Source organism: Vanessa atalanta, chromosome 22, assembly GCF_905147765.1.
Source record: "Vanessa atalanta chromosome 22, ilVanAtal1.2, whole genome shotgun sequence".
In the NCBI taxonomy this organism is placed as follows: domain Eukaryota; kingdom Metazoa; phylum Arthropoda; class Insecta; order Lepidoptera; family Nymphalidae; genus Vanessa; species Vanessa atalanta.
In genome coordinates, this window is record NC_061892.1 from 8,664,630 (window position 1) to 8,683,970 (window position 19,341).

At 33.2% G+C, this 19,341-nt stretch overlaps 1 protein-coding gene across 1 annotated transcript in view; it reads right to left on the bottom strand.

The window, feature by feature from the left end:
• Window positions 1-19,341, bottom strand: part of LOC125072667 (protein madd-4) — a 395,564-nt gene that overhangs the window by 179,722 nt on the left and 196,501 nt on the right. The gene's annotated exons all lie outside the window — the stretch shown is intronic.

Here is a 19,341-nt window from a genome sequence, read left to right on the forward strand (position 1 = left end):
ATTGACTTCTTGCATTCAATTTAAATTTTTTAATTAAGATTTTGTGATATCATATCATTGTTTTCTGTTTTTATTATAAGACATATATATAGAGATGTATATAAAATAAGCAATAATGATATTTGAAAGACATATATGTACCCAAATAATTACATAATATTTGGTGCGAATAATAAATTTCTTAACCAATAAGCAAATACAAAAAGATCCGCAAACATTTTCCCGTATACGAGCGACAGCTTCTCAACATAAATGAAATTATCCCCGAAAGCTCTGAGCTTTGCGAAAGCTCCACAATGTCGACGGAAGCTAACCGTCGCCGCAACATCCGTTTCCGGTGTAGCTGTATTCAAACAAATGAACTAACAGCGTGTTGTATTGAAGATTCTGACCGATGATCGTTATATTTAGTGTAACTAACGAAACAGAAATATCTCTTAAGCTGACCGAGTCGAATTACAATAGGTTACCGGAAAATATTTCGATTTGTAAGCGATGTTGATTCCCTAGGGCAAAAAATATATTAAAGAGCACCCACCTTTTGCACACACGCTTGTGTGCAAAAACTCACTCACTTACTCTCATAGTACAATGAGCGAGACGTCATGACCAGACAGAGTTCAGACACAGAACGGCTTAACGTGTTTTCCGAGGCACGAGAATAAACACTAATTAGTATCAATGCACCCGTACGGAGAATTTGACCATTTTATTGGTTAACCCAGTACCATTTTATAGGCCCAGCGCAGACTTTAGTCTAACAAGACATACGACCAATCCCAAAAAGACTAAATTAATTTATCATAAATAAATAAATAAAACAACAATCAACAAAACGCTATGTAACCTTACAATACGACAATGCGATTTTCGTGCTTCAATTATTGACTTCCCATTTCCCTAATAGCACGTCTGATACCAATAATAAATATTCCAAATTGAAATAATTCCACGATAGAGCTGTTTTTGAGTAACTAAAAACACGAAAACCAAATAAAAATCTTCGATTCTTTATTGTTCATTTACGAGTGTACCGTAATAGTGTTTCCCGGTTGTTAACGCCTTGATATTCCGTGATTTATACTAGCAATAAACTTTCTAGATAAAACTTGTAACGGCTTGCAAACTGAAGAGTAATTCAGTACTCTCCTCTCCCTGATGGATTACTTTTGAGTTACTTATGATTTTGTATCGTTTAAATGTTTGTTTCAAACAAGAAGAATTCATGAATATAAATTTTGTAACTTAAAGGAGAACGTTTTTCCATTTCAAAAAGACTCGATTTTAATTTAATTTAGTCTATGTTTGTTTGAATAGAAATTAATTCGAAAAAATAATTCTTAATATTTTTCTAGTAACAAATTAAAAACTTAATTAATTTTTTCTTTATTCAAGTATTCTTTTAGAGGCTCTTTTAAAACATATAACTACTATAGTTCCTTCTGTAAACTAATTAATAAAAATGAAATATATAGTTAATATTTCAGCCTCGGGTTCATCTAGCTATATATAGCAAGCTATAGCTATGTTATAGCAAACATACCTTCACTCCAAATGTATCCCTTCAAGGTGAAATGAAAAAAGTAGCCTATACCGTATTCCGTCTCCGAAATTCAAGCAATCAACATACCAAATTTCAATTGAATTTATTCACCGGTTTAAGCATAAAGACAGACAGAGTTACATTGCGTTTATAATATTAGTAGTAGTTTATAATAATAGATATACTTATACATAAGAAGTAATGTACTGTATATTTTTAGTCAGTTCTGGCCAAAGAGATTATTACGTCATTGGTTTTCAAGCCATTTAATCTTACACATAAAGTTTCTTGATTTTATAGTTACTCTGTTTCAATCATCTTTTCAGTTGGATGAATAAAAAGTACGGCTATCATTATATAGGTTGAGTTGGAAGTACTTACCTAAATAAGTCATTTTAAATTTAATTTTCCTTTATTAACATTGAACAAACAACAACAACACTTAAAAAATAAAGTTTTTTTCTTTAACATGGTTTACATAACACATTCAAGGTTAGGTAAGTGGGCATAATACATACTCGTATCAGAGGGACCCAGACTTTCATAATAAGTTATATAAAATCAACAAAATGCTTGTTCTCTCCTTTCAAAAATCATGACAATAATAGAGAAATTTGTTTTACTAAACTAAAGTTTATGAGGGGTACATCGGGCGTCAGCTTCTGGCGCCCGACCTCCAGTGGCGGACTCGGGGGAGTCCGTCACGTTAACGGGACGGAGGCAGCGTAGGAAAGCGCGCCTTTGAGCGCGCATTCATTTATTTGGCCACCTTGCGGTGGCCGCCGCAGGCGGGGTCGCGGTGGTAAGCCATGGCGGTCCTGTAGCCCCACCATTATGCGGCGCGGTGGAAGCCCGAGGAGGTTTTTCGTGGGTAGGACAGGGCATTGTTTGCGTGCCCTGGCACGGGGCATTAGGCCCCGGTTGAGTCCCACATAACCGTCCCAGTCCCCCAACCGGGCGGCATGCGTAAATGCATTTCCTCCTCGTTAAACTAAAAAAAAAGACCAAGTTTATGAAGTAAGGTCGATAATATTGGTTGCACTAGCACCGTCTCATTAAATTCTAGTTAACACCATATAATCGTTACGAAGCACGAATATGACGATTCAAATGAGGAGACATGCCAACATTTTGTAGTCCATTAAGGATTTCGTTGAATCTTCATTAGAACTAAATACAAGTGCTATCCAACTTTTCTGCAATAATTGTAGCTGTATATTCCGATTGTCGTATTATAGTCAAGTCGATGCATATAATATCGCTGACGTTTTCTTGGTGAAGAAGTAGAAACATAATTTCATCTTTCATATGTAAATTTCCTCACGGTTTTTTCCTACTGCCTAAGATTCACTTAATCTAGTCACTGGGTCTGTTCGGTCTTCTAAAAAGTGTAAATAATAATTCTTCATTATATAAATATATTTGTCCAATAGCCTGAAATTATATATGAATGTGTCGTACCGATATCCGACTCTCAATGAGCAGACAATTCAAACGAATCATTACGTAATCATTTTTAAGTTATCATCTATTATTTGTCTATGAACGATATATATATAAAAAAAAAAAAAACAAAATACTTCACTCGAATAATATAAACCAAATCCATTTTAAAAACTAAACAAACAGCAATGATACACATGACGTCTGGGAAGATGATAAATTTTATCAAGTCGTTAAATGTGGTGAGTTCGTTGTTGAAATTTGAGTGAACAGTTCTCAGAATATCCAAAAAACCGTATAAAGTCCAATTTATTAAAACTAGACTCATCATAAAATCTAGGACTAAAACATACCCAAAATAATCATATCAAAAACGAGTCCCACAATCTCTCATTCCAAGCATAATCAGAGCTATTTTCTACTAAAATAGCACAAAGTATCTAGCCGTCTTAATTAGGGTCATGAAAACAAACTTTTGACGATACGACTCAAACAGCGGGACGAAGCCTCTATCGCGATTTACCGGAGTCGTTTGGCGAGAACTCGCCGAGCGCGGCCAAATAACTTGTAATGAGTTTTTTACACTAGTGACTCGACCAGACATCTCACGTTAAGTACGTGAGATATATGTCTGTCTATATTAATAAAATATATGTTTTATAAGTAATGCTTAACTGAAAAAATATTATTACATAGGTTGCGCTTCACAGTTTCACTCGATATTGACATAACCAGCGTGAATTTCATATTCTTGTTCTTGGTGGTAGAACTTCGTACCGGCCCGTCTGGTTGGTACCAGCCACTTTTCATATTATATTCTAACGCCAAATAGTAATACTTATTATTTTTGTGCTACGCTTGAAAGGGTGGTGGCGCATTGATGTGATTTATTAATGTTTAATATTTCTTACAGCACCAATGTCTTTGGATGACCTTTTACCACCAGGTTGCTCATTTACGCATCTTTCTACCCCGTACATCAATATTTATATACGTATATTCAATCAAATCAAATCTATATATTTATATAAATACTAGTATCCGATTGTTAGAGCTGTAGTAAATTTATCAATAAATTCTTTATTCGTCGATCAAAATAAATCAAACTCACAGATGTGTTGCCTTGGAACTAAAATAGAAAAAAAAAAAACAGAAAGTATAGACCAAATAGTCACTTTTAATTATAAATGTGTATTTTTTTACATTTCTACGAGCAAAGCAACATGGATAGCTCACTATATGAATTAATGTATAATTGTTCATCTGTCAAACGCAAAACATTAACAAGCATACATTGAAATACAATATAATAAAATTAAATTAACAAGATAAATTAATACACGGACAATAGCGAACTCATTGGTTTGTAGTTTAATTGTTATTAGTTTAATCGTTTATTACAATAGCTTTCGTATAACGCTTTTGTATACAAATAATATCCAATAATATAATGCATTATTTACAAACAGAATTAATTATTTATGAACTAGTGGCGCAGCGTTGCGTCGAATTGCTTTCATGCATATGTGAGATAGATTCCTTATTATAGACATAACCAGTGGTTAGGTTATATTACGTATATCTTAATCAAAGTCCAGTTGATACGGCTTTGTGCAAGCCTGTTCGGATAGGTAGTGAAGCTTTAGGCACAATGGTACATATCAGCTCCTATGCTTCTCAAGGAATGATTAATAGTTCTTACAGTGTCAATGTTCACGTGCAATGTTGATCACTTAACATCAACTCAACCCATCCCATTAAAGGTGGACACTTTAATATCGCAGAATTCCGAACGCCGTCAACCTTAGGATTTAAAATGTAATGTCTTGTGCCTGTAGTTATACTGGCTCACTCGCCCAACTATATTGTATGATGTATTAGTTTTTGATTTTGTAGAATAAGTGATGAGTGGGTGTCATTCTTTCAGACCAGACCAGATTTTTATATCCATTTTTAAATTAATTATTCGAACTTTAAACATTTATTTGTCATGGTTTTAATTAACATAAAAAATTTAAAGTACAGAGCTATAAATACTATACAATTGCTTAAGAAGCTAGTGAGGGCGTCAGAATCGATATCGTTCGAAGAATCTACCTATTAAATTGAAAGGAGTAACGAGGTGCCATAGCCATAACAAAATGATAGAACGTACAATAGTTTTTCTATATGATATTTTCTTGAAGAATATCAACAAAAAAAGCTACTCATGATTGATTCAATTTATATTGTTGAGATGTTTATTTATGGTTTATTTACGGCATTAACAATATACATTTCGTAAATATTTAATTAATTACAGATATCGTATATAATCTATAAATACTTACAAACATACAAACACTCATACGCACAGAGAAAGAAAATCAGATACTAGTATTTTGTAACTTTGTTAACTCACATCACTAACGCACGTACGTATAATACATAAATATGTATGTATTTTTCATTTTCTCTTTATATATAATAAGTAATTATTATGATAATACTGAAGTCTGGTTAAATTTAAATATTTTATTATAAAAATATGAATATCTTTTTTGGTAAATGTTAAAACATCTTAAATATCATGCCATGTCTGCCACTGATGTAACTCTACTTACTCCATACATCAAATGTAGGCGCAATCGAGTCGACTAATTAAAATAGATGACCCATTTACATACTTACTGAGATTTAGTGCGGTCCCATTTGTTATGGATAAAAAGTACTGGCAATTATATTTGGAAACATTCGAATCACTCATTTCGAATGTCACAGATTATTCGACGTTATTACGTGTTCCTTTTTATTTTCACATTCGTCTCCTTGTTGTTGGAGTTATTTGTTTATGACAATTTTTTTTTTTTTTAATTTTTAAATTTCTTTTTATTCACATTTCTTAAATTCTTAGGCGAGCAGGTGTGTTAACCCAGGATACAGGGTGTGCTAAAACCGGTAGTTTTTGTAACGTACACGGTTAATTGTAAAGTCTAAGACTATTGCCATGAGACAAGATCTGGTAAAAAAAATTTTTGTGAGAGATGGCCAGAACAGTACTTTTCACCAAAATCCTTGTTGTGCTTAAGACAGGGCTGTAGACGAGTGAATTTTTTAGCCTAAAGTTTGACTGGAAAATAATGAATGAGCCTTTTAATCCACCGTTTATACCGTGGATTTGTTTGTGTACAAATAAATATAGCAACACCCATTTATAATTGCAAAACTAAAAAAATATCGAATAATTTTATACAAAACATAACGTAGTACATATAATTGTAATTAACCTAAATACTCAACTAAACAAATAAAAAAAAAAAATGTATACACGAACTTTAACATAAAATTCTACACATTAATTTCGAAATGATCTACTTTATTTAACTAACACACCCATTTCATCTCGCCTCTTGAATTCCAACGTTTTTTATTGGAATATTATTGATGGAATCTTTTTCAACAGGTTGACAGGAGGACGAAACTGATTAATTAAAATAGTTAAGTACAAAAGACTCCAGTTTGGATAACGATGCCTTTGGACAGTTAAATTATATTGATCGAGAACATTCTTTGTTTATTTGAGGAGAAAATTTTCTATCCTACGCAAAAGAAATCTCGTCTAATTTTAGATAAATAATCTCTGTGACAAATGCCGATATGGTAGTTAGGCTTGCTATTATAAGCAAAGTATGCGAGTTCAATTCCTGAAAATTATTTACAAACGCACGAAAGACAAATATTTTACAAAACATCTGACTATAGAATGAGAACAGATTGTCTGATAAAGGTTTCAATTCTTTTAAAAAATCAAAATAAGTATTTGTTAATAATGCCCACTTGTTAGAACACGCTACCTTAAATTAAGTTTGCTAGTTGACATCCGGAAAAGCATTAATGACTTTTCATACGAAAACTCCGTAAGGAAATATATTGGGCGTTATTCTTGTATCCACTAAAACGCCTTGGAGCAACGTGGAATAAGTTCCAAACGTCATTTTTAATACGTAAGAAAGCGTCTGCTTAGTGTGGTGGGATATTAAGATATAAGCAAGTAAAAATAAGATAATTTTATAATATTCATACGCCGCTAAAGTACGATCCACCGCTTTGATTCAACATTAATGCATATCTGAATTCCTGTGAGCCTTGCGTCAAAATGTTCAAAGGTCATGACATATTTCAAAACATAATTATACAAAATGTAGCCGGTACGATCAAAGTCGTGTCAAGTGTCAAAATTGTTCACGCCATATTTAATACTTCCATTTTGGAATGCGTTCGAATTTCGAATTACGTTTTTAATTAAAACATGTACATTGAAACGTAATTGTTATTTTATATCAAAATAAATATGTATACTAATATTATGAACGATGTAAAAAATATAAATTGAGCCAGAGTTTGATTGTAGTCTTCACGGTGCATTGGCTATTTAAGAAATGGGATGTGGTGACCATTTGCCATGGCAGTTCACTTGCCAAGTGGTTTTATATCAAATCGTCATTATATCATATTCATTAGATATTTCACTGATAAATAAACTGTGTGCGTGGCTAAAGATAATTTCCAATTTTATATTTTCTTATATAAATAACGAAATTAGCTATAAATATTCAAACAAAACAAAACAAAACTAAGGTTTTACAAAGGTAACTTGGCCAACAAAGCACTATTAATTAGTGCACATTTTACCCATTTATATTTCACTAGTTATTGCCCGCGGCTCCGCTTGCTCTTAAGAGTTTGTTCAGAGTTGCTTGCTTTGTACCAAATTTCATCAATTACGGTTCAGTGGTTGAGTGGTGGAAGCGTAACAGGCAGTTCTTTTGACTTCTAGTATTAGTACAGATTTTAAACGGGTAGGTAGACTGTCAAACGGGCTACCTGGTGGTAAGTGTCTATCTCTCACATTGTCAATGTGCCATAAACCTTGGGCACTAAGATGTTATGTCTGTGCCAGTAGTTAATGACAAAAAAAAAAAAAACTTGAAACCTCATTTCATAATTTTGAAACGAATTTTGAAAATGAACGCGATTAAAATGATTATTTAATTATTAGTAAACCGAATTTATTTTATTAATTATATATGTAAATTTTTCAGTCCAAGTTAATGAAATTTCCGTCACGTCGTAATTATTTATTTTATAAGGTGCAATTAGTTCGTGTATTTCGCTTATTATTGTTATTTAAATACATTACTTCTAGTAAAAATTAATTACTCGTGGACTAACGAAGAGTTAGTACTTAATACCGTGTAAAAAAACCAGAGGTGTCGTAGAACAGCTTATGTTTTAAATAAAAGAGAATAAAATCAATTAACAATGTTTTAGATTAATTAATAGACAAAATAGTTATCGAAATCGTGTTTGAATTAAAACATGAACAAAAAATAAGTTTATATAATATTATGTATACATAAGAAAGAGATAGAGAGAGGGAGAGAAAGAGAGGGAAAGGTCATCTGGAAGGAGAAACCGATTATTCTTTACGTGAAGATTTTACCAGTTTACGGTGACAAGCTGTGTTAAAGAATTTCGTTCCAAAAGTAACAGCCTATAAATGTCTTACTACTTGGCTATGGTCCCTCTCCTCTTGAAAAGGTTTAGAACTGAACTGCTTCGCTTACCTCAGCTTCGAACAAAATATGAATAAGCACACAATTATTTATATGCTCGTGTGGGTTTCAGCCCACAATCATGTTTCAACCATAAGTCCATCTCGGTTCTTCACTCCCACGGAATGGAAAATATAGGGTCGAATAACTCAATCATTGAGCGGTTATAAGATAAATTACTCTCGCTTCATACATTGTTATGTCTAATTGGATTGTAAAGAACATTATTTAGGGTAAATTAAGTTATTTCCGTTCGGGCCAGGGGAAAGATTTAATTAAAATAATGAGCGAAGATAAATAAATATGTCATTCGCAATGTTTTACGAGGCGACTCGTAAACTTTGTTCAGACCCTTAAATACTTAGGGATGAGACACACCTGCGCTACCGAAAGCGAAAGCTACCGTGACGTGGGATCTGTATAATGCTGCGGCTATGCTAATAATTAAAGCACACCACAACTAATCGCACATTCTGCTATATCTCCATTTGTGTTCTACTTCTAGAACATTTCATTCTAAGGTAAATTATTCTGATAAATAAAAAAAGCATAACTATACATCGGAGATTTTAATCCGTACAAGATTAAGAAAATATTTTCATCTAGTTAACTGTTCATCTCGCTGATTGATTGTATGGAAACCTTAGTCAATATACTAATAGGTCTCCCGCGAAACTTCGCGTTTATTCAAAAGATTTTGAAGGAATTCCGAAACCATGACAGGTTTTGTTTTGGTTTTTATTTGTATTGTAAACTGTAAGTTACTCATCTACATTTGGCGCCAAAATGATGAAATTAAATTAAATGTTGTTACGTTTTTTATTTTTATGCAGCCGTAGTACCGCTCTCTAACCGATCAGTACCTACCTTTTTTCTACTCTCTAAACTTAATTCTTCGTTAAATTATAACAATTTAGTAAATCAAGAAACCTCTCTCATTTTCTGCACATCTACGACCGGACCTCTTAATATATAAGATTATCACACGTCTTTCACCGATCCGAAGTGAACCAGCGTAGTGAAATAAACTTAAGTTACTTCCTTAATTATAGGGTTTGCTCAGCAGAATATTTACGAAGGTTTGAACAAAACAGACATAAAATATTTAACGGCTTACAGTTTAAGTTTTGGTAATAACTTTAATGTTTTACAATAAGAGACAAACCATAACCTTTAACCATGTACTCTCAAAATAAACGCTTTATGGGATACCATGAGATATCTATGAAGCTATCCCCTGAGTAACTTAATTATACATGCTTACTATTCTATATATTCTTACTTATCCGAATATGTACAATTTGTATTAAACTTTAAAAAGATTTTGCTGGGCGGTAAACTTAGTGCAAGCCCGTCTGGGTACCAGCCATGCATTACATAATCTACCACCAAACAGAAACACTTAATATTTGGAAGGTGAATGAGCTAGTGTAATCACACGTTAGACATAACTATTTCTATCCCAATATTGGAAGCTTAATGTTTCTTACATTGCCCATGTCTATGGGCGGTGGTGACCACGTACCACCAGATGTCACATTGACAATCACCTACTTATTTAAAAAAAAAAACATCTACTCATTTTTAAAGAATGGAATAAAAAAAAACATACACTCATTTTAAAGAATAAAAACTTTTAACATTTTAAATATAATACAAAAAATACAGCCTGCAATCTATAAATCACAATTTATCGAGGCGAGTCACTCGCTCGAGTTGTCGTAAATTGTTTGGAAGGAAACGTCTATCGTTTCACAAGCAACAAGTGTTGAGAATAATATAAAATTTTATACAATTTGTGGAATAAGATAGCGTTGCCGTATCAACGGAAGAAAGGAAAAAAATATTCGATACTATTTTATTATCGATATATCTCAGACGAACAAACGAGGATGATGTTTAGTAATCATCCCTATTCATGGGCAAAGACAATACGCCGACAACAGCTGCAATACAGCGATATACCATATCACCGTTCATGCCTAGTATCATTTACTACAAACAATAATAAAACGTACTAATCCCCATCACTTTGTTTTAGATACATTATGTTTTGCATTTAAACTCGTATCATAACCTCCTACGTGACATTGGCAGAATATTTTGCGCTCAGACCAACTAGAAAAAAACATTAATTGATAATATATAATACCTCCAGTGAATATATTGTATCGCGCTTCTCATAAACTAATCTATTTACAAGTTTTCTGTTCTTATATTCAGCACGTGTTATTTATCGTTGCGTGGCTGGTAACGAAGACCGGTTAATGCATCATATTTGATTACATGAAACTCTTAGACTGAAAGTTCAAAAATATCTTCGCCTTATCAATAATGCATTTTATCAAAGAGCAGCAGGCTGGGAAATGGCGTATGCTTAATCACACAAATTGGCTTTGATTCAATCTTTAAAGTATTTAATAATAAAAATATATGTGTTGTCTAAAATCTTCTTAGATATATATATTACCTAATTAACATAGAACAAGATTATGCTATAAGTAGATAGTTATACTATACTTCATATAAAATAACTACTGCTTTAAAGAACATATGAGCCGAGATGGCCCAGTGGTTATAACGCGTGCATCTTAACCGATGATTGCAGGTTCAAACCCAGGCAAGCACCACTGAATTTTCATGTGCTTATTTTTTGTTTATAATTCATCTCGTACTCGGCGGTGAAGGAAAACATCGTGAGGAAACCTGCATGTGTCTAATTTTAACGAAATCCTGCCACATGTGTATCCACTAACAAGCATTGGAGCAGCGTGGTGGAATATGCTCCAAACCTTCTCCTCAAAAGGCCTCAGCCCAGCAGTGGGAAATTTATAGGCTGTTAATGTACGAATGTTAAAAAACATCTTGGTCTCTTACAAACCTCTAAGCAATAATACATAAAAAGAAGTGATTTCACAAGAACCTTGCCAAAAGAAACGAAAAAGGTCAATCAGTCCGAATTTCCTGTCAAGTGCATCAAACACTTACACGTGTTCAAAGCGGAATAGTCGTTAAGTATAGGCCAATCCGAACATAAATCAACTGGAAAATACGAAGGCAATGGCATTATATAACAAACAACTTCAGATAACAAAAGAAATTACTCCCCGTACTTTTTCTGCTATTACCGTCAATAGAACCATTTTACTTGTGAAAAGCTCGAAGTTTGTTCAACCGTACCCTTACGTGACCCTTTCAAAAAACAATACTCGCAAATCTGAACACAAATGTACAAATCGGCGGATAAACGTTGGAAACCAGGTCGAAATGTTAGAATCGCGTGACGATTGTACATTAGCGGTTATTGTTGGTATCACGAAACCTCACACGAACGTATTCCAACTAAAACACAGCGTTACAGCCTTTTAGTCTTAAGCAGATTCTCTTTAAATGGACCGAATACGACTGCTTTTCCTTTTGGTTTAAGCAAGTTGAATTTATATTTAGTAAGTCTGTTTCTTGTTTTCTGTTATTCATATTGTTATGTATCTTCATTTAATGACCAAGTTCTGATGTTTAAATGGGGTGTCTTGTTTAGTTTCGCTTTGTCATAATTTTTAATATATCAGAGAATATTATTTGATCTAACAACTGCCTCATTTGTCATACTTTGTACAGCTGCAGATAATCGGCGCTTGGATTAAAACTCAACTCCCACTCAACAATAAATATCGGGCTAGAAAAAGTTAAGGGGTTTTTCTGTGAAGAAATTCTAAGTTAGGAAGTCGACAGTTTAAATCATCCAGCTATAGGCTTTACGCTTGATGATCTCGCGTATTGAATCGACCGACAGTACCGACAAATTATGAGAGTGAAGAAATAGAAGGTTCTCACGTGTACCTTTTAGTACTATAATATACCCTTAGCAATTAGCTAGTTTTTGATAGGTATAGTCCCTCTGGCCATTATTAATCAGGAGGATAGTACGACGTACGATGTTCACTTTAGTCATTGGTAAGCTTTAAGAAATGTAAAATAATTTATAATTCATCTCGTACTCGGCGATAAAGGAAACATTGTGAGGAAACCTGCATGTGTCTAATTTCAACGAAATTCTGCCACATGTGTATTCCACCAACCTGAATTGGAGCAGCGTGGTGGAATATGCTCCTTACCTTCTCCTCAAAGGGAGAGGAGGCCTTAGCCCAGGAGTGGGAAATTTACAGGCTGTTAATGTAATGTTTTAAAAATGTAAAGCCTATAATGTCCCACTGCTTGACTAATACCACTTCACTCTCTACCACGTGGCTCCATTTCGGGTTGGTGGAAACCGGCAGCCTTTTCATCCGCTACCTGCAGGTGATGCAATTATACACAAATTAAGCACATAAAGGTTCAGTGGTGCTTGGTCCAATTTTAATGCGGAATAATCACGTCACGTTCACGTCTTCTGAACAGTGGGCCATCACGGTTCATCCTAACCTAAAATGTAATTTAAATTTAACATATTCCTTTAATTTACTTAGTAATTTAATTTAATTATGAAATAAAGCTGCACTATCCATTCAAACATTACTCTGATCCCAATGTAAGTAGCTAAAGCACTTGTGTTATGGAAAATCAGAAGTACCGACGGTACCACAAACACCCAAGGTTAAGAAAACTAATGAACTTTTTCTACATCGACTCGGCCGGGAATCGAGCCCGGAACCTCGGAGTGGCGTACCCATGAAAACCGGTGTACACAATACTCGACCACGGAGGTCGTCAAATGTATTAGTACATTTTTATCAGTTTTGTCAACAATAACTCAGACATCGCATGGATATCTGACATAAAATCGAATTGCCAACTTTTACGAACACACACGCTCATGAAAATCGCTTTCTGGTACGCCTATTGTATATTTAAAACCATAAATCGTTTTTGTTTGCACAAATATCATGGTTGCTATTTTGTTGTTTATGTTAAAATATTTTTACATTTTACATACAGTTATGTAAGATAAGACATTGGTATAACATATATCATCATGACCGGTCTTTTGACCACAGGGCAGATTTTAGATGTGTGTGTTAGTGAGTGACCACTATTTTTATTTACAATACATCGCCAATGCGCCACCAATCTTGGAATCTAAGATCATCATTATACCTTTAATTGCACTGGTTTATTAACCTCTCCAACTGGCATAATAATATTTAGGACTGCTGTTTGCCAGTAGAATATATGATGATATATATAGTTAACCCAGACAAGCTGGCACAAAGGCCTACCACCAAGTAAACTTCCTTGTGAACTATTGCTCAACTGTCCTCATAAACGAAAATAGTTTAATCACTAATTGATTTATTTTAATAAGCTTAAAGAAATGACGTTGCAATATTCATACAAAAATTTAAAAAATAAACACCTTTTATAATCTACAAAATTTTGTATTTTAATATACAAGGTCCTTAAATGGTTTTATAATATAGCGTTCGAAGCCTCAATGATAATTCTTAAAGGAATCAAAAAGCATGTCTCTAACAGCGGGTGGTATACAGCACGGACAATGATATATGTAAATTAGTGCACGCCAAATTGAGTCTTATTGACTAAAATTACAAAAGACATGCGTTTATTACTCTTGATATTATTCGTTAAATACGTTTTAATTTAATTTGTTTCATTTAGATCCCACTACTCCGTATCTTAAACTATCCGTGTTCTTAATTCAACTGCTCTCAGTTCTGAGGATACGACGTAAAAGGTAAACGAACAAACTTAAGCTTGTGCATGCATTTTTTTTATTAATACTATTATTTTTATAATTAAAGACATCCTAATCTTCTATACATATAATAACATTGGAGTGTCTGTTTGTAATATTAAAATAACCGCGTTTTATTAAATGCATATGTATGTATACACGGTACCTATACCTAAATAACATTTTTTACAATTTTTGTCTGTCTGTTTGTTCCGGCTAATCTCTGGAACGGCTGAACCGATTTGACGGGACTTTCACTGGCAGATAGCTGATGTAATAAGGAGTAACTTAGGCTACTTTTATTTTAGAATTATATGTAAAATAATAATAAAGTCACGCGTTTTATTAAATTCAAACGCGCACGAAATCGGGCACAGCTAGTGTACTTTAAAATTGTAAACAACAAGCCTATTCGTCTCTGATTATCGTTTAATTACAATAAAAAAAATAGAAGCAATCAGAATATACGACATTACGAGAACGACGATCACTAACAAACTATGTTTATTGTAAGGAAAGAAGTAAATTGTATGGATTGGATTTGTACGTATGATGACTGGGTAAACTGTTTCCCTTCGCAGCGGGGGTTCACACTTGAAGGTGTTGAAAAAAACAAATTAGCTCTCAGAAGGGCTACAAATTACTTGTAACTTTAAGGTCAGGCCGAAGATAAAAGTATTAATGGTTAAATTATACGACGGAATTAGCTCGGGATTTAAAGCGTTAATGACGGAATCATTACCGAGGTTTTTCAAATTGTTTTCACTACTTTTTGAGAGTTAGGTTTTGTAAATGTATTTTTATTTATCATACGATATTTGTTGGAGAGTAAAATATACACAAATAAGATAAACAACTTATTTGTTCTCCGTTGTACTAAAATGAATAACATTTTAATAGAGTTGTGTTTAAATTTTAGACCAATCGAATCTTCGGAATCTGCTTAAGAACCAATCGCATTCGACCCCCGCATAATAACAGATGGAATAAAATAAAAGCACTGTTAAAAAGGTTTCTGAACTCCTCTTAAACGGTTGGACTGATTTTCGGGATTTTAAATGTGTGTTGGTGGAGAATTGAATTCATCGATGTTTGAAAAAGAGGTGAATTCTAAACACGAATTAAAATTAAATAAAAAAGTGGTGCTTCCAATTTGAACTCACAGTCTTTGGATAAGATTTACTTGTTCTAATCACTGAGCCTCAGCATTACTTATTATTAAATTTGGCAAAATTTTTAATCCTTCATTACTGCATTAAGTTAAGGTCATACATACTTTTTGTACTTAATTTTGTGTGTATTGATTAGACTAAGATCTTGTCGCAGTCTAACTAATAAAAGTAAAATTATTCTTCGACGACCTCCGTGGTCGAGTAGTGTGTACACCGGTTTTCATGGGTACGCCACTCCGAGGTCCCGGGTTCGATTCCCAGCCGAGTCGATGTAGAAAAAATCATTAGTTTTCTATGTTGTCTTGGGTCTGGGTATTTGTGGTACCGTCGTTACTTCTGATTTCCATAACACAAGTGTTGTCCAATATTTAATATTCTAATATTCTTCCTTTCCCGAAATCGAGGCATTTATACATTATTGAATGATTTACGATTACATTATACATTTACTTAACGGTATGTAGCGGTAATGATTGTATATATTTCTATTGTTATATGTTTAATAACAAGATTACTTTCAATTGATTTTAAAATGTTGTTTCATTGTCTTATTATAAACAAATTTCATATAATGACACTTCTTTCTTTCGACATTCAACGATTTCACGCCGATAATACGTACCGATGTTCTGGATGTCATTTATACTAATATTATGTAGAGGTAAAATTATTTGTTAGTATTTAGGATGTAATGTACGGAACCAATGATCCGCGATTCTAAAAAAAAATAGATGTATTCTATATTTAAATTCACACTCAAAACAATTTATACTAATAATATAAAAGCATAAAGTAACTCTGTCTGTTGTTCTTTCACGGTCAAACTACAGAAAATAATTGATGGAATTATATATAGAGCAAATTTTAACTCTGAGGAAGGACAGGCTACTTTTTTATGACGACAAACGCGAGCGAAACCGCGAGCGACGACTAGTTATTTATATAAACTAAAGATAAAAAGAATTATTTCTCATGTGGTTTAAATCTTTTCGCAAACTTATCTTAGTATTTTTTTGCGAAACAAAACTCGACGTTCACTTCCACCCAAGATACAGATAAGAGTAATTACGATGCAACGAATAAAAAAGATAGATAAAGATACCCCTTATTTAAAGCTACAACATTAATTATGTGATATGTTATTTATTTAACACTTTATAAACGTAACTTAATACAAAGAATTATTAAGAGATAACTAATTACAAAAAGCATGCTTAACATTAACTTAATACAGTATGGAAGGATTAAAAAAGTAGACCAATTTAATAACAGGTAGTGCCGCTATGACACAGTGGTTAGAACGCGTGCATCTTAGCCGAGGATTTCGGGTCCGAACCCAGGCAGGTACCACTGAATTTTCATGTGCTTAATTTGTGTTTATAATTCATCTCGTGCTCTTAGCCCAGCAGTGGGAAATTTTTAGGTTGCTAATGTAAATATTAGCTGACCCGACAGACGTCATAATATCACATCAATTATATCTTAGTTATGTATATAAATTCGAAGTGGAACAAATAAAACCCGTGTAACCTACTAACACGGCATTAACGCTCTCAAGTTCGCTGAAAATTTGGAATTCTCTGCGAATTTTTCCTAAATGTTTTCCTGTAATAACCTTCTCAAAAGTATGAGAAAAATGGTAAAAATAAACATGAATAAAATCGGTATATATATGTATATGTAAGTAAATCCCTATTTCTAACCATGGATCTAATACTTGTAGACTTTGAGGCAGGATATATTATATATGGGACGTGTTTAACTAACATAATATACATATACGTATCTAATGTTGGAAATAAGTGCTCGTAAAAGTCTACTTATTTAAAGTATAATTCGATTATATATATAACGGAACTCAAAGCCGACCTAACATACAAACATCGATTTTTATAAATATATGTAGTCTCACTGCATTAACCAAGCATTATAACAATCATTAATCATTCCATAACCATACCGCTAATGTCCCTTGTACATGTAAATACTTTGGCTCACTCAAACTTAAACCAGACATAGCAATGCAAACTGCTATTAAGCATAAAACTTGCCAAGTAAAATTAAGCTGAACCCGCGGTATTGCCTGAGAAATGCAGTTTGTGATAAAAATCATTCCAGACAGATCTACAAATTTTTCATCTTAAACGGCATCTCCGTTATTGAGGTTCAAGTTTACTTCGTACCAAATAACATCAATGAAAGTGGTTTATCTGTGAAATCGAAACAGACAGACAGACTTACTCTCGCAATAATAATATTAGTATACATAGATAAAATCTTCTATACCAATAAATGAGACTTTTACTTTGTAAAGCCTAACTTAATAAAATACTAACCAACGCACACGAAACTAAAATCAAAAGACGCAGTCCGTATCGGAGAAGGTTTTAGTTTATAAAATTATTATATAAGACCTCGCTGTGAAGTTTCACCCGATTTAAATTTAGAATATTAACGATATCATCTCCATTCACACCGATACAATAAGGTTTTATATATACCTTATATATTGAGAAAGGTTGTTGTTGTTTTTTTCCGGCTAGAAATTTGATGAATGAATAAAGTTCTCGGCTTTTATCTACTATCATCTAATACATATACATACGCATTTAAATTGCGTAGTTTACACACAGTGGGAAGCGTCTTCATTTAATTATATGCAGATATATATCACACATATAATATATATTGAATTCAATAAAATACAAAAACCATTCTATATTCCTGAGAATATTTAAAATAAAATAAGTAACTCTTTGATATAAAAATGTAATCACTAAACGGAATGTTTTATTGTATTTGATTATGAGCGTCGAATTATGTCACGTTTGTGAATGTTATCAGCGGCTTTCAAACTTCGGACAATCAATTATACTACAATAAAATAACATTTGACCGAAATATTCGAATGAACTGGACCCGACAATGACACGTAAATTATCTACTTTGGGATTAATAAATTAGCATTAGCATTAGCATTAGCATTAGCATTAGCAGCCCGTAAATGTCCCATTGCTGGGATAAAGGCCTCCTCTCCCTTTGAGGAGAAGGTTTGGAGCATATTCCACCACGCTGCTCCAATGCGGGTTGGTGGAATACACATGTGGCAGAATTTCGTTGAAATTAGACACATGCAGGTTTCCTCACGATGTTTTCCTTCACCGCCGAGCACGAGATGAATTATAAACACAAATTAAGCACATGAAATTTCAGTGGTGCCTGCCTGGGCTTGAACCCGAAATCATCGGTTAAGATGCACGCGTTCTAGCCACTGGGCCATCTCGGCTCTGGGATTAATAAAACGAATATGTAATATATTTATTAATTATCATTATAAATGTATTGTAATATACGCATTGTATTAGAGTTCATTATCTTATCTTAAAATAATTTGATCAATCGGTACGCGTGTATTACGTTTCGATTATTAATATCGAATTACAACACGTTCGCAAATAACTTGGCAAAGCGATTCTCAAACTTTATAAAAAACACACATTGACAGCAAATAGAACATTCTTTTTTCAAAAAAAATATTTTTTTTTGTTGGCGTACCATTTTTACAAGCCTCAAACTAAATTTCAATAATTCTGCCAATTAACTGAAATATCGATTTGATAATTTGTTTACTTTAATTTCCTTCTGAGTCAGATTTAATTTTATTTTGATATAAATATATTCACTTAAGCTCATTTGGTTTTGCGAGGTAATAGCTTCATCTCATTTGTCAGACTCGTCAACTTTTAAATTTAGAATCTTAATAGAACTACAAATTACGATACACGTATGTCACTAACATCAAGAAATTTCTAGACGTTTAAATCCTACGAAATTCAAATTAGTCACGTTTGTTTCTATTAACTTTGAAATACTCCAAAATTAAGTTTGGAGGTATGG